This window comes from Lonchura striata, chromosome 1, assembly GCF_050655825.1.
Source record: "Lonchura striata isolate lonStrDom1 chromosome 1, ASM5065582v1, whole genome shotgun sequence".
In the NCBI taxonomy this organism is placed as follows: Eukaryota; Metazoa; Chordata; class Aves; order Passeriformes; family Estrildidae; genus Lonchura; species Lonchura striata.
The window spans coordinates 9,171,040-9,198,552 of NC_140703.1; the positions used below are offsets into that span (position 1 = coordinate 9,171,040).

General features: G+C 37.2%; 1 protein-coding gene across 9 annotated transcripts in view; it reads right to left on the reverse strand.

Annotated features, from left to right (window-relative positions):
* The window catches only part of LOC144248939 (uncharacterized), a 409,608-nt gene that overhangs the window by 33,452 nt on the left and 348,643 nt on the right, over window positions 1-27,513 (reverse strand). The window contains exons 10-11 of one of the 9 annotated variants that reach the window (XR_014957933.1): window positions 2,410-27,409; window positions 1,727-1,832 (exon numbers count right to left, since the gene is read on the reverse strand). The exons of 5 other annotated variants lie outside the window; for them this stretch is intronic. The gene's annotated coding sequence lies outside the window, so the exon portion shown is untranslated. Of the gene's footprint in view, window positions 1-1,726; window positions 27,410-27,513 lie in introns of all 9 variants that reach the window. 3 more of the 9 variants (XR_014957939.1, XR_014957937.1, XR_014957922.1) reach the window with 3 other exon arrangements.

Sequence of the window (27,513 nt, forward strand, 5' to 3'; positions counted from 1 at the left end):
TTTTCACCCATCCTTAAAAACAGATGGGGTTTGGGGTTTAAAATATCATCTTGAAAAGTACAGGGCTCTGGTGACTACAGTACAACTGAAAAGGTTGGAGTCACACAAGGGATTTTAGGACTGTTTAATTAATCTCAATACCTGCACTTTAAAGGCTAAGTTTAAAATAAAACTTAGCCTTTAAAATATTTTTTTTCTTAAAAATAAAGAAAAATAATTCTGGGTTTCCACACCAGTTCTTCCCTTTCATAGTCTTGAGTCAGAGAAAATAATATTAAAAAAAATCTTTATAGTACAATAGATTGGAGACATAGTGCTATACATGTATCTCTCTGCATGTTCATTGCATATTAACCATATATAATTCCCTATATCAGAACAAGTAGTTAGAAAAAGAAACACCTATACATGATTAATAAATCATCAGAGATGTAGTTCATAAAATACTTCAGTTTTTACACTTAAGCTTGGGTTGAAAAAAATGCTTGTCCATCCTGAATCATCCCATTTGAAAATACAGAATCGAGGCAGTGCAATAAAGAAGCTCTCCTAAATATTTGCAGAAGGGGGCTCATGCTCTAAGTTGCACTTTCTGTCTCATCTCAACTGAGGCAGAGCCCAGGAGCTTTCTCACGCTCAGACAACACAGTGGTTTCATTGATCACCTTATTTTGCATTTCAACACCAATAAAAAAATTATTTGTCAAATTGTCCTTGTTTCTGTAGCTGTTTCATGCTCCCTTTCCTTCTTCCTGCTGGAGACCAAGCTCTACCTACATACAGACATATTGCACAACCCACAGTATAGCTCATGACTGCAGATTCTGCATATCTTGGAAAGCAATAACCAGAATGACACATTCAAAAGTCTTCAGTGACCTTATTTTAGAGACAGGCTTGAACAGTAGAGACAACTTGATACATTTGAAGATCAGCGACAGACTCACACTGTCACTGAGAATATTTTTGGCTGCCCCCACCCTCTGAATGGTATGAAAAGCTGCTTCTACAAGTCATTCAAAGTCTGACTACATTGCCTCAGGGTATACATTGCATTAGTAGTTAATACAGTTACTTCTGTTATGTAAACACTGCTGATGTTCTGTAAATTCACTATGGATCCCAAAGGCATTTAATGCTGTCTGGTGCTTCTGGACCCAACAATATTGATAATGCCTTTGGAGAGATGTCTTTGGGAATTAGCAGCAATATTTTTCTAGGAAACTCTATTGGGATTCCTGCTCACCTTGGGAAGTTCTGCACAAGAAATGTCTTATAAGTTCTTGTTTCACTAGAAGGAAAAATTAGTTTATGAATGCAGATCATATCCACACCATCAGGTGCAAATGCAGAGTATTTTTGTATGCATAGAAACAAGCCGTTCTCTCCTCTTTCTCCTCAATAAATAGAAATACATTTGGTCACACACAGACCTACTCCACAACAACAATATGTCTGTAGAAGGCTGAAACTAGCCTAGCCAGTCTAAAATAAGTAACAGAAATTCAGTGTAATTCTTCATTATTTGAGGGCAAAGAATAAGAAAAAAGTTGCACTCAAATTGCTAAAACTTAGTCTTAAAAATGGAATGTTATCTCTATTATTTTATTATAGGACCTGATTTTATTCTTTCCTTCAAACTGATGCCAGGGATAGCACCTCAAGGTCTTCAATAAAAGCTTTTGATTTTTTCTTTTAGAATTTCTTCCTGAACTTTGTCACTTACAGCAAGAAAAGTACATTATGAACGATGTCTGACAGATGGACTGGGTGTTTCTCTGCAGATTAAATTCTTCACAAAATCATTGCTTAGATTTAAAACAGAAGACCACCTGAAAGGAGAAAATAACCCGTGAATTTCACCTATAGAAAATGGTATCTGTATTACATTGGTAAGCCTTTATAAGTCTTCTCACCATCATAAGGATGTTTTAGTAATCCCCCCACCCCTGATTTCTCCCTTGGAAAAGTCTGTCAGTTAGGGTAATTCTCCCATAGATCTAGCAGCATGGCTGGAAAAGTTAGCTGCTGACTAGTTATAGTCCAGTTATATCAACCCCCTGGGAATTAGGAAGAAATTTGCTTTCAAGATTTAAACTTTTCATCTTCCCTTTATATCTGTGCTAAAAACACACTACCATAATCGTTGGGAATTGTCAATCTGGCTTCTTAAGAAATAGAATGAAAGGGGGAAAAAAAAGCAGATTCTGATCTAACAAAAGATCAGAATTTGTTGAAACTAAATTTGCATTAACATACAACTCTTCAAAGCCATCTGAACCTCACAGGTTGGCAACGTGTGTCCAGAGGCTGCTGACTGAGTTATGTTGGCATCAGGCAAACAACAGGCAAACAGCAAGAATTGAAAGACAGAAGTACTTAAAAACTGCATGAAAAGAAAGGACTTACTGGTCCTAGGAGTCACATATTTGAACAGATGGTATGTGAACATAACAGGTCGACTTCCCCCCTTCCAATAATGAACTCTGAAAGCAAAGCTTGCAGGATTTTATCCAGCAAGAAGAAGAAAAAAACAGTGATATTTCTGTTCATAGATTGCTTTATCTTACATTTCTATGAGCTCTGACTCCAAGTAAACCAGGACAACCTGACAGTGTGATCTATGTCTAACAACTCATCATAACCATAACAGCTTTAAGCAGATTGTTCAGCAACACAGAGCTAGGGTTCAAGCAACTGAATGCTCTCTGCATAGCAGGTGAAATTCAGTCTCTCCAGTTACCAGCTATTTTTGACCAGAACCAAAAATATTTCTGACTTGGAGCAGTGGTATCTTAAGCTTCCTTTAAAAAAAACATACAAAATGACAAATTGATGCTTAACTACAGTACTGCCATTAACTTAAAAACAAACAACTAAAAATTAAGTAGGGACAGCAGAATAAAAATTACTTTCTAGATGTAGGAAGTAGCCATAATACCATCTCTTCCATAAAACAAAGGAATGGTTTGGAGAAGGAAAATGCCACAAGATGACAAAGTAGGAGGAACACCCAAAAGTCCTGAAAATGATCTGACAAGTTCACTTATTCACCTTTGTGCCATGGAGTTCTTGGATTAGTAAACTTCTATCTTAGCAATGATAACTCTTCCTCAAACAACTTCACCATAGGAGGAAAAGATTAGCATATATAGCTCAGATGGGTTTGGCTTTCCTCCTACAGGTCAAACCCTTTGGCAAAATTCTCCTTGGTCCTACATTTGAAGCTCCAGTAAAGTAGCTGAATAAACATAGAACACTTAGTGGAAGAAACAACTTTTAACTTCTTCTATCTTCAGCTAAAGAAATCCTTGGATGTTTTATAAGAAGAAGATTTGGCTGCATAGCTCAGAATATAGTCTTCAAAAAGCCTGAAGTATCTTTTAAGAATTAATACGAATGCGTACATTAAGAGCACAACAAACAATAAAAAAATGAAAATAGACAAAAATACCATGAGAAAGAACAAATTAAAAATTGGGAGCTCCAGCTCCTTTAAATCTATTTCAAGAAGGCTTACAGACACAAAGTAAAAAATGAACAAGACTACTGTAATTGAAATTTTTCTAGTTCTTCATTGTGCTAAAGCAGGCTGGGCTTTGTCTCCCATTGTGTCTTTGAACTGCACTTATTTCTCATGTTACTCCTTCCACAGTACACAAGCAAGATTCAAAGGTTTCCTTTGCCTATTCTTCTGTTTTTGCAAGGAATGTGATGCCATTCTGGTGCAGTATAACTCACAAGATGCTGAATGAGAATCTCATTCTGAGCCAACTTTTATCCTTAGCAACAGGTCATTACTGTATTTTATTATTTTAATGAGAGATGGAAATAGCAGGAATGTTCAGCAATGTTGCAATAACATCGCTACATTGCTCATTCAAATAAAACTGTATTAGACACAAACTGTTCATTAAAATACCATTTGTGTGAGACTTAACCTTAGAAAGAGGGCAATTCAAAGCCAAAGCTGAGTTTTTTCTTTCATTTGTGCCTGCACACTGCAACTGTCACACCCCATTGGTAAACAGACAGAGCAAATGATTTGCAAGAACTAGACAGATGGGTCAGCAAAGACTTAACCTCAATTTCTTTCCATCACTTTCTTAAACCTCAATAAGAAGTGTTGTTCTATATAATTTTTAAAATTTTCTCAGTACCACAACTTGATAAAAACCATGAGTTCAGGAAGAAAGCCTAGCCGCCCTGTGTAACAGATTGGGAGTTTTCCAAAGTCATGCATAAGACAGATGCCCATTTCCAACAGAAGACTGCACATGTTTTATGAGAGGTGATTTATTTTTTTCTTGTTTAGTAACAACTAAACAGATGTATGGAGAAAAAAATGGCACACAAAGAATCTCACACACAAATAGACATAGGAAACTCAGACTTGACAACTCATTTTACAGATGGGGAGATAAGGTATAGTTCTTTTCTTTTTCCACATGAATATGCCTCAGTGTCATTAAAATCAGCCTCATGAAGGCCTTTCTCTAGTTATTTATGTGAAACAAAGGGCTAAAACTGTCTTGAATGGCTGAATCATAGTTTGGCAAGAATAACATCCATAGTAGTTTTCTTGTTCAAATGCCAATAATACACTGAGCAACATAAAAATCATAGAAATGGCTTGGAAGGGACCTCAAAGCTCATTGAGTTCTAAATCTACTAAAATCTACATCTACTAAACCAGATTGCTCAAGGTCCCACCCAATCCAGCCTTGAATGTTGTCGAGGATGAGGCATCCAGAACTTCTCTGGGTGGGCTGTTCCAGTGCATCACTACCTGCTGAGCAAAAAACACCTCCCAACATCTAATCTAAATCTCTTCTTTTTTAGTTTTAATATCATTCCACCTCTTCTCCTATCATCTGCCTGTGCAAAAAGGCAATCTCCCTATCTTTTGGAAGTGCATCATGGCTTCTAGGAGGCCACACTGAGGTCTCCCCAGAGCTTTGTCTTTCTACTTTTCCTCTGAATGATCCCTGTTCTCTCAACCTGTCTTTGCAGAAGAGGAGCTCCAGCACTACGAGCATCTTTGTGGCCCTCTTCTGGCCCTGCTCAAAAGCAGATCTTCCTGATAGAAACCTGTCCCATTCTTCTCGCTCCAGAGACACCAATATATACCACAGTATTCAGGAGGAAGGGCAGAGGACCTCTGGATTTTGTAAACTTTTATTAATATATATTTATGATACATAAAGCACATCCAAATAAACATACTTTATCCATGAAACCAAAGTGGAGGTGAGGGGGTTTAGTAATTCCCTAGGGGTTTGCATAGATGCTGAATTTGTTTGCACTTATCTAGAAAGTTCTTGTTCCTGTCTGATCACTAGATAAGGAGGGTGTGTGTGTGCACATATGTATTTGACTTACTAATTAAACAGGGTCATTTTCTTCCATTTCTTATTTTTTCTTTTTAGTACTAGCTGGAAAGTGTCCCTGGGGATCTCCAGGGTTATAGAACAAATTTTGAGAGATTTCTGTTGAATGCATTCAGAATGTATTAACAATATATGTATATTGACTTCACATTTCAGTCAACATCAAAAATTTTGACCCTTGAGGTAAATATTAATCTCAGCCTTGACTCAATCAATATTTACCCCTTGGTTCAATACATCTTGATGATCATCTCAAGTTAATTCAATATATACTTGATATGCAAGAAAGTTCATTACACTGTTACATGGGGTTTATGTACCGTTCTTTCTATTTTAGTTTAAGATAAAGTTTCTAAGTGGTATTTTGATAAATAATATTATCTACCTTTGGATGATATTCTTGATCATAAATAAAATTAATGATTCATAGACCTGATTTGCAACCCTGGGGAATAAACTACTCAGCACCAGCAAGTTTTGCTTAATAAAAAATTCAAGAAAATGTCACGGACAAAGTACACAAACGTAATCATAAAAAAAAAAAAAAGTATTTTTCAATACTAGAATTTCTTGTACTCACAAAATATATGAAAAAGTGGAATTGTTGTATTAATGTTCAAGGTATCTAGTAGTTCAAAAAAGGAGAAGACTGTTTTGCAGGTATAAAAACCTGTATAACATACTCTCAGAAAAAGAAAAAACAAAAATGTAAACCAATTTTTTAACACTTCTCAAACAACAGCTCAGAAAAACTTCTGTTCACCACCTGCACACTGCAGCTGTTAAAGAAAAAAACCCCATTGTCTATACACATTATTAGGCTCTGAAAAGAATCTGAGGTGTTCTATGGTCTGAAGAACCTTATGTCCACTGAAGGTGCATTCTTATACCTGCTGCATTTAACTGGTGAAGTCAGAGAAAAAAACTTGGATTTGGTAAAAAACTGTCTATCCCAAATTCAATATTTTGCTTACTTTAGTAGCTAAAGATTAGTAACTGGTGCCAAGCCTAAGCAGGTATCCTAGCACAATACACTGAACAATCTCCCTGCCCAAACTGTTCTGTATAAGGTGGCTGCACAGATAAATTGTTATCCAAATAAATTAGCTACACAAAGCAGGAGTGGTAAACTAAATGGTATTTAACTAATAAACTAATGGTATTTACTGATACCAAGAGCAAGGCTGTTTCAACAACCAAGTGCAAAGGCAGCCATCCTCTCACCCCACCTTGGCTGCATCCTGCACAGGTCTGGCAGGAATCCCTGCCATGCTACAGGATCACCACATTCACCACTCTTCCACAGATTTCTTCCTGATTGAAAGCAAAATGAAAGCACAATGTAGATAATCATGTAAATAAGAGGCATGGACTCTGTTTGCCTCACAGACCAAGGCTGGCCAAATCTCTATGCTATTTATTTTTTTAGAGAACTGACAGAACAAAAGAAATCCCAAATTTAGATTTTTCAGTGTGTTGGCGAAAGCTAGACTTCAGATAGATTTTGTCTCAAGAAAAAGTAGAATACACACATTCATTCCCACAGTGAAGTTATTATATGTTGAAAAACCAGCTGGCAGATAATATTTAAAAATTGTGTTTCTGAAAGATTGGGGTACCCATTTAATGTATCTTTTAAAAAGTTGTGTTTCTGAAAGATTGTGGTACCCATTTAATGTATCTCATGGAACTTAATAGCAAGAAAGGAATTATCTCTCTTACCAAGAAAAATCTCTTTACCTCAGGTTTCATTTGAGAAAGCAAAAATCAATCAAATTTTCAGACTGATTTCCTTAACATCAAGGGGAAATTCACAGGCCAAAATCATGAAGCACCTGCCTGGATATCCTTCATGCACTGTACAAACAATAGAAAATCTAAAAAACAAGAGAAATTATTACATCTATCTCCAAACATGTCTGCTATCAGAGGACAACATAAAATTCAATGTTTTCAGACTACAGTACTTGAAGATATTGTGGCTCTGACCACACAGCTAATGAGCACTTTAGACATACAATTCACAGGCATACTGATGTTGAAAATAGCAGACCTGATGCTATTTATTGCCTCAGTATTGATTTCCACAGAGAAGCAGAACCTCTCAAGGAGAAGATGAGCACATAGTGCACTCCATATGCTGGATGTATGAAAATATGGGCAAAATATGCCTAGATTGCCTATAAATATAGGCACCTGAAATTGAAGATGTGCACAAATTTACTGTTTACTACTCCACAGCATCAGATGGTGAATGACAAGTAGCTCTTAGCTCACAGCTATGAGCTCCCAGAAGCCAGCAGATTGCCTGCAACAACCAAGAGAGAAAGCCTATATTCAGCAAACTTAAAATTACTGAAAGAAATCTGTTTCTCCACTGGAATGCTTTTGATTTATGGATCCCCTGTATGATTAGGTGCTACCGATGAAAGTCCCATCTATTTTTTATGCAAGGCTGAAAATGGGATCAAAGTTTTAAACAAACGTACAAGATGAAAATTAAGCTAAAACTAGATAAAACTCCTCTTAGCACAAGGAAAACACTCTGGAGAGCAACTGGGATTCTGGTAAACCATATGGATCACAATTTTTTGGTCTGTTTCCTTTCTCTCCCATCTTTAAGTTGACTTTACCGCCTCACTTCTGTGGCTGTTAACAACAGTAGAAAAAACATTGCATAAATTCAGCACTGAAATGGCTACAGCTCCCAGTGAAACAGCAGAAAAAAAATGTAGGCTGAAACAAATGAAATATAGACATAAACAGGGTCAATATAAGAGAAATCTTTGTTGCATAGGAAACCAGTAAAATTTACTTTGGGATAGAGACAGAAATAAGAAAACAAAAAACCCCACTGGTAATATAAAGTCTGAGAAATTGTCTTTTTTAATGAAGTGATCTCTGAAGTCCTTCTGGAAGTAGCCAATGGCCCAGAACTGCATTTTTATACAAGATGCTGATAAGTCATGAACCTGATCCTCTGAACCCAAACTCTCAAGGCTGAACTAAAAATTCTCCCAAACAAAAGAATTTTGTCCTTTGACTAAATCTTCAAGTCAAGGACAAAGATCACATTAAAAAAAAAAAAAGCAAAAAAGCGTGTTAAAAAAATAAGCAGGAATTTGGTGATTGGAATAATAATTTTAATCCACCCCAAAAATAAAGAAAAAATAATTAGGCAAAACCAGTTTTACAGTTTACCATTACCATCAGGATTAGGTGCAGAGCAAGGGTGGCCCTAAATAATTACTAAGGCTTGTTTGGCCCTATTCTCCATTTTCTTCATCTACATTCAAAATCAATATGTCAGCAAAGAAAACAAAAATTGAAATGTGGACAAGATTTGCCAGGGGACTGAGAAACGCCCCAGGTACACCTCATTTCTTCCTATTCCCAACTCACTTTTCTACCCTTGTCTTAAATCTTGGATTGCATATGTCTGACAGAACCACATCAAACCACTGCAGGAGACCCCAAAGAGGCAGTGTATTTTCAAAAATGCACTGAAGGTCTCTGTGCCCTACCAGAGGTCAGAGATGTTGTCTGTGAAGCTTCATCAATAATTGCTGCCAGCAAGGTATCCTTAATGGGTGTTACTGCACTTAGAACCTTCCTTCACTGGATGCATCTCGTGTAAATGCATTTCACAGTGACTCTCATTTGATGAGCATTTTATTGGGCACTTAACAATAAAATAAAGATCAGACGTGTCACAGCTAAACCTCATCATCTTTAACCCATATGATAATTAGAAAATGTTTTTTTTTTAAATAATAAAACATATAGATTTAAAAGAGCTACAGATTTTGCTATACTCTGTTGAATTCCAGAGTGACTCCATTGAAGATTTTGCTGACCTTTCCTTTTTGCAGAAAACAAGAAGATATTGAATGAATCAATGTCTTAGGATTTACTTTATTGCTTCTTAACTAAGCTTACATCTGCAACATGAAACAAAAAATACAGATACCACAAAAGAAAACACGCTGTCACAATGACGAACTTTCCTTGGACAACCAGGGAAAAAAGTTATCTGAGAACATATAAGTGATATCTTTATAGAAAGAAGGGATTAGGTGTCAAATTATGTGTCTCAAACATGCCAGTCTGGCAATGAAACAGGCGAATCCCAGACTGAGGATACCCAGACTGAAGCTACCAAAGGCTCAAAAATCTGGTGCAGTTTACATATTTGCTGAGCAACAACTAGATTCCAGAATGACCTTTGAGAATGAGACTTCCAGTTAAAATTTCCAGTTATAATAGAAAGTACTGAGAAGAAATTGATAACTATCATGATGGGATCATGCAACAACCAGAACTGGATGCTTCCATCTTCTATTCTAAAATAAAATCAAAACTCAAGCTACAGGCTAATTATTTCAAAGTCTATGGCATAAGAAATTGAAATAAAAAAATTTTAAAACAACTATGCCATCATCATGACTCTTCAGGACTCACTCCTTATCTTAGGATTACTTTCATTTAGCAGCCCCACTGCAGAAGTCATTTACCCTTAGAGTCTAAATAATTTCAACCAGTCCTTGCACAAATATTACCAAAAGTTTAACAGCAAAGAAATTCTCATTGCATCCCAAATGCTACTCCAGATCATCAGAAGTTCAAATTGTCTTCTGGTGTAGTTGGCAACAACTGAAGGAAATGGAAAAAGTAGATGGGACATATACATTGATTTCTATTTTTGTCACAGTTTCCCCTACTGTTTTGAGAAGGACTGGTAGAATCCTCTGCGCTGCTCTAGACCAGAAAAAATAGTTGTGTAACTGTATGATCACCAAGGGAGATCTAAGTAGAAATAAGCCTTCACACTTAAATGTAGTAATCTGGCTGGCATATTCACAATTCTACTTGTACTGACTTTTTGGCCTGAAAAAAAAAAATCAATCTTCAAACCAGAGCACAAGTGTTATTTCACATCATATCACCTGGCACACTATTCCTAGTCTTCACAAGATAAAGAGGCTTCTGTCTTTGAATTTTAAATGGCTAGTGGCTGTAGTGTTCAATACTTCACAAATACTCTATTTGAAACTGGAAGGTGGAAATATAAGATATGACAAATTCTGTCCTGAGCTGAATCCATGGGTCCTTTTCTACTTTAGATGGCCCTCATTGGGGGAATGTCAACCAAGCTGCTGAGTTTGAAACCTTGGCAAAAGAGTCCCTCTGGGCTCACTGAGAAAAGCTCACATATTCAGTGTCACTCACTTGCATGGCTCAAGTAAAAAAAAAAAATATCATACTAGTACCCTGCCAATAGTTATCTATTTATATTTGGAAATTCAATAGTTTTATATGAACACAAGTCTATTCAGGGGGAAAGCTTGCATACCAGAAATGAAGACGCTTGTTCTCTTAGGAGTAGAGAAATATTTAATTTCTCTTACTATTTTTTCACATTTCTCCTTTTCATTTAATTTAAATAAGCTCCCTTTAGGATCAAAAGTCTGAAAGGAAGGGGGTTTCTCCCTCCCCTTCTTTGCAGTATGAGTAGGAACTGTTCTCCAAGCAGAGTTTTCCAAATGCCCACAACTTTGCTCTTTACTTATATAAAAGGCCTTCGAAAGAAAATAGTGTAGGATGGTTTGTCATCTATTTGAGATTTTTCTAACATTCCTACACTGCTCCAGTTTGGAGGGGGTTTTGGTCAAAACCTCAGCTGCTATTTTCATCCAGCCATAGATGTCAAGATAAGCAGAGCACACTTTGGTACTCGATACTGGAGTCATGCACATCATCAAGGATGTAAGAGGGGTCATCTCATCCTCACTTTGTTGTTAACAGAGACTATCACAGCACCCACTGACATTCTCTTTATGCATATTTTTAAATTCCAGGCCATGATCTTGTTTCACTCTTTAACTTAATGTCACACCCTCTGCTTCTATATTTATTCTTAAGCTGAGATTGTTCAAAAGGCGCTTTCAACAATATGGAATGGAAGCTAAATAGGTGTTGCTCTGTAAAATGATATATTCCCTAAAACTGTTTCCATTGGGTATTATAAAGGCTCAGCAAGCAAACTCTCAGGAGGCATAACTAAGTAATGCATCAACAAAGACACAGAAAAACAAGAGGCAGCTGGGCTATTATTAAGAAATGAAGCAGAAGTAGTTGAAAATATAGGGTGCAAGCTAGAGGAAAAAAGCAATTTCGTTAAATAAAAAGAGTACCAGCATCTGCATCTGTACTGGAAAGCAAGAAAAAAAGTCTTAAAAAAAAAAGGCAAAACAAAAGAGCAAACCCCTCTCATTATATAACAGTCTTCTTTTTTTCAGCTGCAACCAGAGCACACACCAAAGTCCATGTCTAAAGGGCTCCTCAAAGCAAAAAATTGTTGGACTTAGTTTCACCTTCACTGAAACCAGCATGACTTTTGGGGTATGGGCACCTCTGGGAGGGGCGGTGTGAGCCCTGAGCTCTGTCATCTCCACGTGGGGGCACAGTTGTACTTGCATGAAGTCCTCTTGGGCTGTACGGGTCAATCACCCTCCCTCAAACCCTCTAAACAACACAAGGGCATCCCCTCTATCCCCTCAGTACAGAATCTGGCACTCTCTTTTTAAATTTTTTTTTTTAATAATTTATCACCAGGTTTTTACTCCCAGCATTAACAAATTTCTCTTTTCCTCTAAGCTGGTCTTTTATCCATGGCACTATGAAATACAATGGGAAACCATGAATTGAGATACTAGCTGCTCCAATTTTTATTTTCAATGTATAAAAAAACAAAATTAGAAGTGATACTTACTAAACTCTAATAGAGATTTCCTGTGGAGGTATATAATAAAGACTTTGACATCAACAAATCTACAACCATTAAATACCACACTTATAATTTGTTTTAATAGTCATGCAAAAGAAACATTGTTTTGATTTGAACTGTGGAAATGTGTTTGAAGTTCATCACTTTGTGTGCAGGACACTGAATTAATGCCTGGACACTTCAGTACTGAAAAATCAAACAAACAAATTAGAAAGAATTACAGCCATCAGATTCGTACTTAATTCTATGATTTCCCTGTCCTAATGTATTATATATCCAAGTAAAGCAAAGACAATAAAAATTCAGTCAGAAAGCAACAAAAGAAGGACATAAAGTCCTAAATAATTTACAGGAAGTATCAGAGAGCAAGAATACAATTAGTGTTTACACTGCAGTGGGTTTGGACTGAATTTGTTTTATTGTAATCAAAAACAGGGCTTGACCTTCAGCCTCCTTGTTAGAGCACCCAGCCTGGCTAAGTCCCTTCAAACCTCTTGGATAGAAGTATATCCCAAAATTCAACAATCCAACATTCTCCATGTGTCCTTTGCTCACAGCACAGGCTCCATCAGATGAGGCACTTGCTGCCTTGAACTTAGTAAAGGCTTCCATGGTCACAAAAAATCAACACAAGACTCTCACCTGGCAAGTCACCCAAGGTTGCAACAGAGCAAATGCTCTCTTCTGACTGATTTTAGCATACAGAAAGTGACCAGTTCATCCAGCTACAGCATCAGTTTAATGCCTTAAACACAGCACCAGGTAGACGTGCTTTGAAGAGTATCCAACTGTCTTTTAGTCCAACCTGCAAGTCAGTTTTTTGCATTTCATCTTTTACTGCCTATGATTTTCTCCTTTTTATGTAGTTAGTGGGTTTACCTGTCTCAAGTTAACAAAAAAATTTTATACTCAAAGACCAGAAAATTATATATATAGATATACATATGACTTTGTAAATCCCCAGCTGGAAGAAATTACATTTTCAGCTCTTATTGTAACTACTTCATAGAAGGAAAGATAAGAGAACAAGGCCCGTTTATTTCAGCAGACCACAAGACCCATGTTAAACTGCCTAGACTTAACCTGCTCTCCTTACTTGCCTACATTGTTTATTTGCAGACTTTCTCCCAGTCATAGTTGTAGTCTTTTAAAGCTGCTGCCTTTAGTGTGCAGCAAGAGATGGGAGAATAATTAGGGGCTCCATTAAGCCTTTAAATGCTTCAGGTACATGGAGTATACAGCCATGCCTCACAATATCCCAGATCACAGCCAGCTCCTGGCTAAATTACTGCCTGAATGTTAAACTGCAGAACAGAGGCACAATTCCAGCCTCCAGATTATACATCTCTGTCTATTAGCCTGACATAAAAGTCACAGATTCAGCTGTGTTTCTTACTTGCAATTTCAGAAAGCAGTGAATTTTCATAGGGCATACATGTTAAAAATTTGTGAGTCAATATGTGTTCAATACAACAGAAGAAAACAAAAAGGAGGGAGCTGGGAGGGACAGAGGGATAGATTAAAAAAAATTGCACACCTATGAAAAGGACATACCAACTGACAAAAGAAAGATGATCCAATTTCTATTTGTCGAACTTTAAGCTTATGCAGGGTAATTTAAAATATTTATTTCTAGACAAGACAAAAGCTAACAGAGAAGGCATTACTGAAATGGAATCACATTAAAAACATTTTAAAGGAATTTTTAGAGAGGCTTATAAGGACTCCATCTAGTTTGCTCTGAAATCATTAAGGTCCTTGCCATAGATTTTTTTAGAAGAGATATTAAGAAAGAACATCCCTTGAGAGAATAAAAAATAAAAAAAGATCTTTCCACCAATTTATGACTCTTACAATTATGCAAGTGGAAACAAAATTTTGCTGCCAGCACTTGCCCTGCCATAACTCAAATATTACATAGCAAGAATAGCAAGAAACTACCAAACACTTATCAAATTTATTGTCAAATTTTAAGAGCAGCATATACTGTATGAGCACATATTGCATTTCAGAAACTGTTTAATTAAGTAGTGTTTAATCTCTTGTGTTGACTCATCCCACTCCCCAAAAGAAGTCACCTAGTCTGGCCATAGGAAAGGCACTGCCCTGGGTCAGCATGGAGCAGAATGGATCAAACAGGTTATTAATATCCCCGCCCTTGTGCAATTTAAATATACTTAAATATATTTTTAAAATTTCAGTGTAAGAGGAATATAACTATCAGCTGATATGGAAGTCCCTCCACAAACACTTATTTCAGATTGAAACTTTCTTTGTAGTTTCAATGACGACATATGCTTTTGAGTTCTGTAAATATTTTTTTGTTAATAAAGACACTAGTATAGATATATATCTTCCTTATTAGAGCCAAAAAAGTAATAGTAGTAGTAATTTAAAATAAAAAATAAATCTCCAAAAAGAGACCCCAAAAATAACAACAGAAACAAACAAAAAAAAAAGAGCTCAGCACAAACACAGATAGGAAGACATTGAAATTGGTTATATATAAAATGTTAAGGAAAAAAAGAAAAACAGAATTCCTCGCCTTCTTAAATATAACAATTACCTTTGTCAACAGAGAAGTACAGCATTTCAAACAGATGTGTGATATGAAGTCTGTTATGATCTTAAAATTTACTTAAATTTTAGAAATTTCATTGCATACCATCACCATGATGCATTGTAACACTTAAATTTATTACAAATAGTGAAAAAAACCCCATGAAAACCAGAAAATTTCCAGCAAATTATATAACCTTCTCCTCCCTTTGTCTTTCTCCCATGACTACGACTCAATATTCAGAGTGAATATAACTATAATAGCACTATATAAAACCATGTCATTGCACTGTAAAATCTTTTTAAAAATTATTTTGTCCCCTAAACAGATTGTAAGATAAATTTCACACATCATTTTCTTAATCTAAGTGATGTCTTGGTCTGCAAAGAAAAAAAATTAAGTAGAATGAGAGCTGCACATTCAGTACTCAATTCTCTTTATCATAAGTAAAATACTTTTGTTATGTACAAAGGATTGTAACTTACACCTAAACATGGTAAACTTTTGTATTCTGTTGTATGTATGTATGTATCTCATGACATCTAGAAGCGAGCCAGTAATTTCCTGTATCTGATTCATCCTCATATCATTTTTCTTGATTGAAACATAAGAGGGGGAAAAAAAATTAACGTTTAAGTTGAAAATCTTTGAAGCCCAAAACACTGGAATACACTTTTTCGAACGCATTTAAGCAGATTGAATGAACACTCAGCTCAGCTTTTTTTATCTTTTTTTGTTCCTCTTTCTGGGCTTGTCGGCACAAGAAGGGATAATGGGGAGGTGTATCATTCCCAGCGAGCTGCAGCTCAGTAACTGCTGCATATTTAATGTTACACTGCAGCCATGGCCACGCAGCCAGCCTGCCTCACATCTACAGTGCAAATAACTGCTTTCATATTTGGGGGGATTTTCTTGATATTAAGCATTACATGACCATGCTCCATGTTCCTTTCCCCCCTACCAGCCCATCGGCATCGCAAAATTTCACCTGCTGTAAGCTTCAAACCACAGCAACAAGCAAACAAAGCACATTTAGCAGCCCCCTGATCCCTCTCCTGCCAGGCAATAATCCGTCTCCTCCTCCCAGCCCAGCCACCCAAGTGGAACTGGTGCAGCATTTGTGGTTACCAGCACAAGGGCATCTGGAGGTGTATTTGGGGCTCTGCCAGGGCCCAGGGCAGCTGCAGAATGCCAGCCTGCCAAAGCCAAGCTAGAGCCTGGTCACAGAGCAGTGATCAGCCCATCTGCAGCCACGACGAGGGGACACAGCACAAGCATAGCTGGAAGGAAGTTCCTTGGGATAATGTCTCCCCAAGCCACTGCCCAAAATTCAGGGACAGATGCAGATGGTCAGCTAAGCTGCTCTGCTTGGCAACATTTAACAAAACACACAGGCTCATCTATCAGCCAGAGTAGTAGAAGCGAGGAAAGACTGGGACATGTCAGCATATGTAGGTCTCAGATTCAGTCAAAGAGAAAACAGAAAATTCCTAACCAGGCAGAAACCTGTCAAAGTTCTGGAAAAAAATGTAAATAATTCTTTATCTCTCTTGTTGTTCACGTTTATAGTTAAGTTCTACCACTGTGCATCATGCACTGTGCACCAATGGTTGAATTGTTCTCACTTTAGGACCAACAGAGTTGGTCTGCATGAAGCTCTGTATAAAGAGCGACATGTTTTGAAATAAATCAGAGTTTTACTCTCACCTTCTGAGTAGAGTCATCTCATTCCCATCCTGCCTCAACAGCATCAAGTGTGGGACATCTGTAATGAGATCATCACTACTGTCCATGGTAGTACACAGGTGTGAAAGTTTGGGTTTTCTTAATGAAGCAAAAGAGCGTTGAAACCACCCTGTCAATGTGGGTCTTTCCAGATCGACATGTATGTTAGAAAATGTGTCAGCTCAGGGGACAGAGGGAAATTGTACAAAGAATATGATAGTAGATAGCATTTGTTGCCTCAAATTTGCCTCAAAGTGCAATTCGGGAGCCACTTTCTGTGCAGACATCCCAATAGTGTCCTAGAGATTGGCAGGTTTTGTCATCTGGCTGATATGACTTTCTTAATGAAAACACATCTCTTATCAATGGATCTGTCACCATCATATTTAGGCTAATGACTAATAACTAGTGTGGAATTTTGGGGTAAAAGCATGATTTCCAAACATGCTTTCTATCTGCTGCTGTCCCTGCAATTCTGGGAGAAACCTATCCTAAATGTACAGGGTAATTTTTAATATGAGGTTTGTTTTAAAAGCATGGAAAAAAATACAGATACTATACTCATTATTCTGGGGAATTCACCTGCCAGATGCTATCCTGACTGATAATGACTTTTATTGGATGACTAGATATTTAACAAAATTGTTTAACCACCATCAAAGCAATTACATTTGGCTGAAGGAAGCAAAGCTGATGCTCTTTCACAACTAGGCTGGTGCTTGCTAAGCAGTGTCTCCACCTGGTATTTTCAGAGCATGTTATGTGTTACAAAACACCTGTGGAAGCATGAGAAAGCAGCTCTCTGGTGGCTGGAAGGCACAGGTTCAGGCAGATTTACGGAGGCAGAAGTAAGCCTTCTCTAAGATGACACTTACAAGGGACATGTCTAACTCTCACTATATTCTTGCTCTTCTTGCTAGATAAAGACTTATCTTTTAAATTAAAGAATCCAATTTCCAGTGGTATGGAGTTTTTTTTCTAGTACCTTGTATAATTTTTCATGCATATTTCATGGGCAGTCTATGCAACATCACATGAATATTTCAAGCTTTTTTTTTTTTTTCCCAGAATGCTAGGGAAAGTTCTCTTCTATTTGAGTATGAAAATTTTCTTATTACTCCTTTTCAAAAGCTTTTTTCTACTGGAAAAAGAGGAAAATTAAGTATGAGTTAACATACAGGATTAGCAACTACTGGACAGAAATCCCACTATGAAAATACTATGATCTAAACTGAACTAGGTGAGATGGATCCCACCTGTGCTGTCTTGTTCCAGCATTCTTGAGGATCCACTGCCCTTGACTGTCTATAGGCACCTTGCAGGTCTGAGAAAACAGAAAATTACTCTTACAAGTAATGGGGTATTTTCACTTTGGGCTGTGGGAGAAGTAGAACCAATTATCAGTCCACTTGGCAGCTATATCTCCAGGGGTGCAAGTGTTTCTTTTAGCAGTAGAAATGAGAACAGGGAGCAGAGAAAGTTTCTTCAGGCAGACTAGAGTGATCCCAGCTCTGTATATATTATGTCATTCACCAGGACGGTGACATTTGGCATAAGTGGAAGGGCAAAGCTCCCCACTGAGGGATGGGTGACAAAGCATCTATGCTTGGCACAGTTTGGATTTAGTAAATTGCTTTCCCTATCTTTCCATTTCATACCCCCTGAAGTCATGAACAAAGTTCACTGTGAAATAAATGGAGTTTTGAAATGATTGCTGACAATGTCTTCATACTGATATGTATTTTCATGGAATTATTCCACAAAATATTATTTTCTTCCTTAGAGTTCATTGCCTAAGAGCAGCACTAGGTTTTGTTTAAGGGTAAAAACTGAAATGCCTTTGTACAGCTGTAATGATCCAATCTACATGTCACTAAATGCTCCAGGGAATACCTTGCATATTTCTTTGGTGCTCTGAAATGCACTTCATGACATGCTATGATATTTGTAGAACTAAAAAAGGGCTTTTAGAAACCTATTTCTTTCTAGCCCTCTCAGACTCCTACTGTCTCAGATCAGGCTTTTGTTGCAAGATTTGCTTCTCCTGGTCTGATAACCCAGGCCATGTGCAGCCAACTCGCTGCCCTTCCATGAACTGCAGCCCAGGACTGTGTCACAGGACCAAACACCTCTCAAAGGAAGCTGTTCCTACCACTGGAAGCAAACACAAAAGACTCTGTTTTCCTGAAATGGGATCTCCATAAATATATTGAGGAGGGCTGCTTCTTGGCAATCCTTGTGACTGAATTCTCAGATTCTTGCTGTTCTTCTGAGGCCAGTGGTCAATCTGAGTGCAATGCAAACATATATAGGCACCTGCCCACTTTCATGTAACAAATATTTCTGTAGAGGTTCCTGAGCACTTATCCCACTGGAAATAGGCCAGCCTAAGGAAATTCAAGGCTTCCAACAACCTGATTTTCTTCCCCTTGCATCCAAGACTACCTGAAAATAGACTGGTCCTGGTTGAACTTAAACACAAAGATAGATAAGAAAGAAGAAAGAGACAGACTGTCCTAGTGGAGAGAAAAACCAGTGGGAAGCAACAGCATACAGATACAAAAATACTTTGTAGAATAGGCCAATTTTGCTCATTAGTAACTCCATGCTGCCTAATTTACTACACTTTGAAGCAGAAGTATGGAACAAACAATATTCTGTCAGGTATATATATCATATAAATTGTATTTTGGCACTAAAGCTTAGCTCACTAAGCTCATTTCAGAAATTTTACTCAGAACCAGTTTTCCTTTCCATCCTCCCTCAGATAATTCCCCTGTTTCACTGGAGAAGTGAAAGCATACCAACAAACCATGCAAGAAAGCCCTGACAGCATCCTATTAACTTTACAGAAACAGACTGATTATCTGTGAAAATGAACAAAATCTTCCCTTCTGAAGAGAAAGAACCTTGTCATTTATTTGTTCAATAATAACTGCATGCTAAAATTCCAGAGTTAATCTACTTCTCAAAAACATTCTTTGCACATTCCTCCCCCATACCTTCCTCTGCTTATGTAGCCAGCAGTCCTGTCATCTCTACACAAGCTTTTCACTAAATCCCAGTGTTACAGTGGATTAAACCAAGAACATGAATTCTTCCTGTGTGTTTAAATGCTAAAAATAAAGCATCATATTTTCAGCTGACATAAATCAGTCTGATTACACCGAAACCCAAAGAAAGCAGGGAATAACCCAGAGTACCAACTCCAGCTCACAGAAACTTCCAAAAGTTACTCATGTACCTGCTTCAGTGTGTGCCCATATGGGCACCTGGCAGCACAGAGAGAATAGGAAATGTGCACTTGCTTCAGTGGGCTTTTGACCTGCAGTGCTTTCATTTACTTGCTCTTGATTCTAACATAATTTGAATTATGCAAAAGTGTACAAAATAAACAAAGCTAACCACAAACAGGTGCAGAAAGAACCTGTTCACCCACTTGTGTAATTTGCAAAGGCAAGGGCTAAGCATGCCTCTGATGATGCTCCCATGGCTTTTACTCTGAGTGACCACAGAGTTCCATCCTCAGGATGAAATGTTCTGTTCACATCTCTGTATTGCTGCTTCATATCTGCAGGCCCAGTGAAATACTAATAAAAGCATCTGGAAAGTTTATACTTTTTGTTAAGTTTGCGACAGCTGTATTTTGTGTTTTAATGAGATAATAGAAATCTTGAAACCTCATATCTTATGCTCTGTGGGGGATTGCACTATTTGGGCTGTAAGGCCTATGTTTGGAATGTCTCATGCCAAAACCAGTGGCTAGGCACAGAGGAGAATTTTAGGATTTATCCAGGCCTCCCTCAGCTTCAGAAAGTGTCACAGCCCATGTTTCATATTTCCAAAGACATATTCAGCAATGGAACATCCTTAAACCAGTTGCTGCAGTGTTTTACTTTCCTTCCTGATAAAAAGAATACCTAATGTTCAACTTTTAGGTTCCTTACTGAAAATGAAGTCTGTTACTTCCTTGGCATATCTGTCATGAAGAGAATGAACAGATCATTCCTTTCCTCTGTGCATTCTTAAAGATTAATGTTGTTTTTCTCACCAGACTTCTAACATTGCAACTAAATAATTCTACCCTGCTAATGAAGGTATGTGGACTTCTTTATTTCCTTATTTCCATCTATATTCTCTTCAATGAATCTGGAAGAGCAGTGGCCAAGACTAAACACAATTCAGTTGTGCTTCTTCCTGTTCAGTAAGATGAGTGTATCCTAAGAACCAAACCTGTTGGTACACCCTGGTATATATTTTGCTGATTTTCAACAGTATAATTATATTTACTTCTGGTTTTGCAAGTTCCTGTCCATACACAATTTATTTGGTTGCTCCCCTACCTGCCTTCTACCTAAACTTTGTATACTGCAGTTGTCCCTACTGACATTCATCCCATCCCCACTCAGCTCCAAGATAATTTCTCCCATTTTTAAAATAATTTTAAGCACCAAAACTGTGTTTCACTGTGTTCTGGCAATTCTTCCCTACCTGAAGATGAACGGGCAACTGCAGAAATTTTGAAAGATCCTTCCATCTTGATTGTTTTGAACTGTGGCTTCCCAAGTAGTTTGTTTGCCTTTTAATTTTTTCATCCATGTCCCTTTAATTTGTTATGTGTTATGGTTTAGTAGCACATAAAATGCTACTAAAACCTTCTTGAAAGTCAGCAAAGTTAACATCTGCTGTTACTCTGCTGCAGAATTTTTTAACATTTATTTTGAATGAAAAACTATTTACTGTCTTGTTTTGCTGCTGTCTTCTAGGTGCCTGCAAAAATTCATTTAAACAGTTAAGTGTTAGGTAAAATAGTTTTCCCAGTCTTTTTATTCACTTCCATGGCAGTTAAGTTTAGGAAGAAACTTTATCTAGCAAAGATGAACTCAACAGTAGGATCTTCCAAATTCTTCTTCTATTAATAACATCAGTACAAGGTCCTTTAAGTACCAATTTTTATAGATGTTAAGGGTAGCTCTTATCACATATGGCTGTAAAAGCTGAAACTGTATCGGCTAAGCAGGAAAGAGCAGTGAGAGCCAAACTTAGCCATGTTGTGAAAAGACATCTTGCAGAGAAGAGTCTGTGTAGTGCTTCTTATTCCTACCTTCCAGAACTATAATACTAAGGAACAGAGTTATCCTTGGACTTGTGGGTGGTTGTCTGCTACTTCTGCTTTTCTCTGTGCCTTCTGGCAAGTCATTTAACCTTTTTCTGCTGCAGATTTTCTGCCTATATGATAGACATAATGATGCTCACTGTCCTTTTAAAAATGGGCTTTAACAACATTAAAGACAAAAAAAAAAATTCTCTAAGTGCTAAGGTCTTATTTATGAATCACTTTCCCTGGGAAAGGGAAAGTGAAATTTTCCTTTGTGAAAAGTGAAAGTGAATAGAAAATGGTGTAGTTAAAAAATCCCAAGCCAGTAGCATCCAGCACAATAAAGACAATATGTATAAAAAAATTCAGAACTTTCATTGTTCTGCTCTTAGAAGCAAATGAAGATATAACATATTTTTTTAACTCCTCCTTCATTTCACCAGCTGTCCCATGCAACCTTTAACACCTTAAAGTAGACATAAAAACATAAAAAGTATGTTATTGGTTGGGGGAAAAAAATCCTGTCAAATTTTAATCCACCATACTCATTCCACAAACATTAATATGAAATAAGGATCTATGAAGTTAGTGCCACTTTTTTTGTGAGATTATATTTTTTTTCTGTAAACTTAAGTGTCAATTTTGTCTAGACATTGATGACATGAGGTAAACTGTCATCTCAAAAAAAAACCCAAAAAAAAACCAGCTCTCAGTGCAAACAGCTATAGAGATTCTATGGATAACAGCAAAACAGGTTAAGCAATTTGAGCCCAAATAATTAAACTTTTCTCAAGACATCACATGAATAAATAAATAAATAAATATTAGTATCTATAATACAAAGTCAGTTATAGTTCTTTTTTGACTGCTTGTGAAAGAATGCACAAAAAAAAAAAAAACAAAAAAAAAAAGAAGAGAAAAAGAGAAGAAACAAGAAAATTATCACTGGGGAGCCTTGACTAGACCTGTCATTCCATTTAACTTGAAATATTTGATTAAATTCTTTTGACAACTGTGTCATGCCCTTGACTTAAACACCATCAGAACATTTTGTCCTACCACATTCTGGCATATTTCTTGAAAATGTGAAGTAGTTACTGAAACAGGAAAGTAAAGTTTGAAATCTGAAGTGGAGGTTTTCCCTAGTGAACTTTAGAAATACCCAACACATGCTAGGGGGTGGTATTCCCCTACAGAACTTGTCAGAGCTGTATAATTATGTGGTAACATTTGTAAATCCCATTTGCTAGAGTGTCACCAAGTTCAAACCAGCAATGGAAGTGGTCTTCACACACAATTCCATATGCTTGCATGTCTAAAGTACTTCAAAAGGAGTGTCAGGAGTCTCCTGCTCACATATGGCCTGGAGAAGGCATTTAGAATTCTGGAGTGTTAACTTGTGGGATGGGAAGCAGCCCTGTACAGGAGAGGTGGTTTCCATCTGCAAATGCAAAAAACTAGAATTGTATCCTCGTCAGAGCTTTAGCATTTACTTTCTCTTTCTTAATTGCCTTTATTGTGAATTTCATATACTGTGAATTACACATTACAGATCTGCTTTTAACATTCTTGCAACAGTCAGCAAATGGAAGTCCATTCCTTGTGTTTTATTCTTTTATTTTTTTCCTCTTCTTTTATTTTATTAAACTCTCCATTACTCCCCTTCAATAGGACTACCTGATTATATCTCCTTTAAAACATGCTCACTTTTGCTCTCCCTTTCACTCACCACACCCACATGTGGTGTTTTCATCAACTCATCCACTAATTTTGAAAATAGGACACTGTGATGACTGGTTACACCCTTCTGCATTTCTTATTTAACTGCTTTTTTTTGCTGACAATGCAAAATATTGGCAGTAAACTTTGGGTTCAGGACCATTCTCTAATATTTCTCACAACATTGTTGTAGAGTCTGGACTATATAACCCAAACTACCTTATAAATTCATTGCCAGCTGAATAGATCCCAGTTGAAATGTTGTTTCTCATTTCAATGTGAATTCTAAGAGTTTTAGACATGTCCTTCCTGCCTTTCATCAAATATTACTTGAAGAACAATCTTTCATTTGAATAAGTATAGTCTTCATAATTGTCCACCAGTTCAAATGGGGCAGGATCCTCACTTACTGACAGTCTGGGATGCCATCTAGGCTTTACCAGTACCCTCACCCACAGCTTTAGATATTTTCATCACAAAAAAATATTGGAAGACATTTGAACTTGCCATTTTATGCATACAGATCTGCAGCTGAGCAGATTTTGTGATTGTTCCCCTGTACTTGGCAAAGAATTTGGTGCACCTCAAATTCGGCATTTAGTTTTGGGCCTCTCCTCAAAGGAGGACATTGAGGTGCTGGAGTGAGTCCAGAAAAAGGCAACAGAGCTGGGGAAGGGTCTGGAGAATAAATCTGATGAGGGGCAGCTGAGGTTATTTATCCTGGAGATAAGGAGGCTTGGGGAGACTTTACATCATCCTGTACAACTCCTGAAAGGAGGTTGTAGCCAGGTGGGGGGCAGTTTGTCTTCCTAAATAGTAATTGATAGGATAAACCAGCTCCAGTTTGCACCAGGAGAGATTTAGATTGGATGTTAAAAGAAATTCTTAATGGAAATGGTTGTCAAGCTTTGGAGCAGGCTGCCCAGGCACTCAGCATCCCTGCAGGGATTTAAAAGTCATGTAGATGTAGCACTTGGGAACATGGTTTAGTGGTGGGCTTGGCAGTGCTAGCTTAATGGTTGGACTCAATGGCCTTAAAGGACTTTTCCAAGCTAAACAATTCTATGATAATTTAAAGTGTCAGGACAATAAAATCATTTTTGGCCGATTATTTCTGCCAGGTGTTTTTGATATGTGTTTGATATTTCTGAAGGCATAATCTCCACATTTCAAGTTGGTAGGTAGCCTCACTCATGGATTTCCATAACAAGGCCAATCATAGCTTAAGAAGCAAATATAAATCAACCACACTAACAGCCAAGTAATCAAACAACTCAGCTCCTCATCTGTTATGAAGCAAGTTTGTAGAGCTCTTGCAAAAAATTTAAGCTCACTGTTCCAAGACAGTTTTTCAGTTCAGTCCTGTTTCCCTCTTTGAGCAAGCTCTACAGCCAAAAATATATAAAAAAATAAGCCAATAAACTGTCCCAGGTCAAGCCAACTTTATTATGGTATTTCCTATTATAAACAAACCTTTGGAATCACAGATCAAAACTTGGTATCTATATTGTTCTTTCTCTCCCCAAATTAACCTTGTTCTTATCCTCCAAACTCACTTTATACAATTATCTTTGAAGGGTAATTTCCTTTATATATATACAAACCATTGTTGCAGTGATTGATAATATAAATAAGCTGTAAGCATGCATTTCATCTAGGCTCGTACTGATGTCCATTTGCTTGTAGCATTGTGTTAGGGATACTGCTGGCAAAACTTTCCAACTAATTAAAACACCACTCCCCTGCACAGATGGATGATGCCTGCCACACTCAAAGGAAGAGTCTTTGTCACACTTGCTCCTCCTTTTGGACTTGCATCTCTATTTTGAAAAGAAGCCTAGTATGAGATCTGAGCTTAGATAAATCCGTCTTTTAACAAGACTCTGTCACAGAAAGTATTTCCATAGTAATTCTTTTTTGTTATTCTACACTAATATTTTTTTTCAGAAAAGCTGATTCAGTTCTTTTTCTTCTCTTACTAAAGCATCCTGCTTCCTTTTTGAGATAGGATAAAAAAACACTAACAACCTCTTTCTGTGCTGTGTTCTTACTCTTCCTGACAAGCTTAAAGAGGAATCATTAAATAATAATTTTACAGGTAACCAATGACCATATTTGTGATTTCTAAACTAGGCCAGAGGTCATTCAGCACCTGAAATTATCCAGTCCAGCAAAACCTGTATCAGAACAGTCCAGCTCAGCCTCTACAGTTATAGATTAAATTAATGTGCAGCGGTATATTTCAGTGTTCTTCCAGGTACAAATTTTCACAATACTCTAATTTTTCTACCCCTGTGTACTCATGCAGGATACTTTGGTTATTACAATTACTTCTTTAGGGGGAAGGTTTCCATGTTGTCTGACATCATAGACTAAGATCACTGTCTATTTAATGTCTAGTATTAAGAGCAATTTCCTAACTCTTTCCCCTATTATTTTCATCTGGAAAACTCAGACTCCTTACTAAGGGCCAACAAGCCCATAACAACCTTAGAGTGTATATAAATTTATCAAGGGAGAATTCAACTTGTCCCAAGATAAAGCAGTTCAATCAGTTTTTAAAATTTCTCTCATCATTTGTTCCCTTTTTGATTCCTTATGTTGCACTTCCATCAGATAGTCCCATAAACAAAGTTCATTATTATTTTACTAGTTTTCTGAAATACCTCAAAGTCTTTATTTAATGGAATAAATCTTGAACAAAAGAGCAAGCTATTTAAAACAGAGTGTGCCACTATCAATTTCCTCTGCTACCCTGAACTTTTACTTAAAGGAAGAATTAGGAAAAAAATCTAAATAAAATAAGAGTATATATTCCTTCTGCTTTTTCCCCCCAAGAGAAGGCTCAAAGATTAATATACCATACAGCAGAACACAAGACACTTCTACAGATCTTAACAAAAACATGTACAGTGAAAGCAACTACATTCTGCAGGGAATCTTTTAAAGACAAAAGTGCTCTTCAGACGTGTCCTCTGAACATGCTGTTGGCAAGTTCCTCTCGATAAAGAACTCCCACATGCAGCTGTGCCCAGCATTTCCTGAGGAAGATAATGCTTCCCTTAACATCCCTTTGATGGGCCAAAACAGCACCAAAAGCTTTCCAGCCTGCAAGAGTCCTGTAGAGTAGGAGCATGAGCTCGTATAGAGCTGGTGAGTCCAAATGGGGGTGTTGGTGAGGGCCCCAGGTGGGGCTGGTCAGAAACATTAAAGTTTACTCAACACACTGTTATAGAGCAAAGAGTCAGAAAACTGAGAATGCAGCCAGATTCAGAAACAAACAAAACGCCCAATATTACTCACTTTGCATGAATTTCAAGAGAACCCCTTGAAGAAGATTCCTCAAGACACCATACTTCGGGAGCTATTAAGTAAAGTTCTGAAGGCTGTTCTTTAATTATTTGAATATCTAAAGCTTGTAGGAAAAGAAAAAGTAGTCATTATAAAATAAACTCCCAACAACACAGGTATATCTCTACCTGTTTTGGTACGCTGTTCTTTAGATTTTTCAGCCAGTAGCCACAAACACATCTTCATGTGGGCTAGGAAATATGCTTGAATAAAGACTTCCAGAAGACCAAAGTCTTTTTCCACCACATCAAAAAGCCATGCAAAAAATTGTGCTGAAATAGAAATGAAACTCCTAGTACTTTCACAGACCTTACTGGTTCAGTGCATAGTTGTTCATGATAGCTTTTGACAAGAAACAGGACACAGGTCACTGGATATTTTTTTCAACTATGATCCAAAAACTATGTTTTTATTTAATTTTTTTTTCCCACATGATGGCCTTATCACACAAAAGTTTTCAGAGGAGAAAACACTCCAGCCTATTGAAAATAGAAATGGTAACCAACTACCAAACTAAGAAGCTAATGGTGATGATAAGTGTAATCTGACCTCATCCTGGCAGCAATGTTGGTTGATCAAAGCAAGTTAGACATTAAAAACTAACACATGAGATTTTCCAGTAATTTCAGCTCCACCTTTGTCAGTGGCGAGTGAGTCCAGCAAATCCATTTCCATACTGGCAGGACTGGAATAACCTTTATGTGAGTGATAGACTGCTTCAGTAAAGACAACTGATTCTGATCCCTTAAGCACTTCAGAGGGCTGTGTTAGTCCAGTACCTTGAAAAACACAAATTTATAAACAAATACAAGGTCAGATCACAACATGCCTTATGCTAGACTGTTTGGGTGTTTTTTCCCCCAGCACATTCATGCTATCCAGT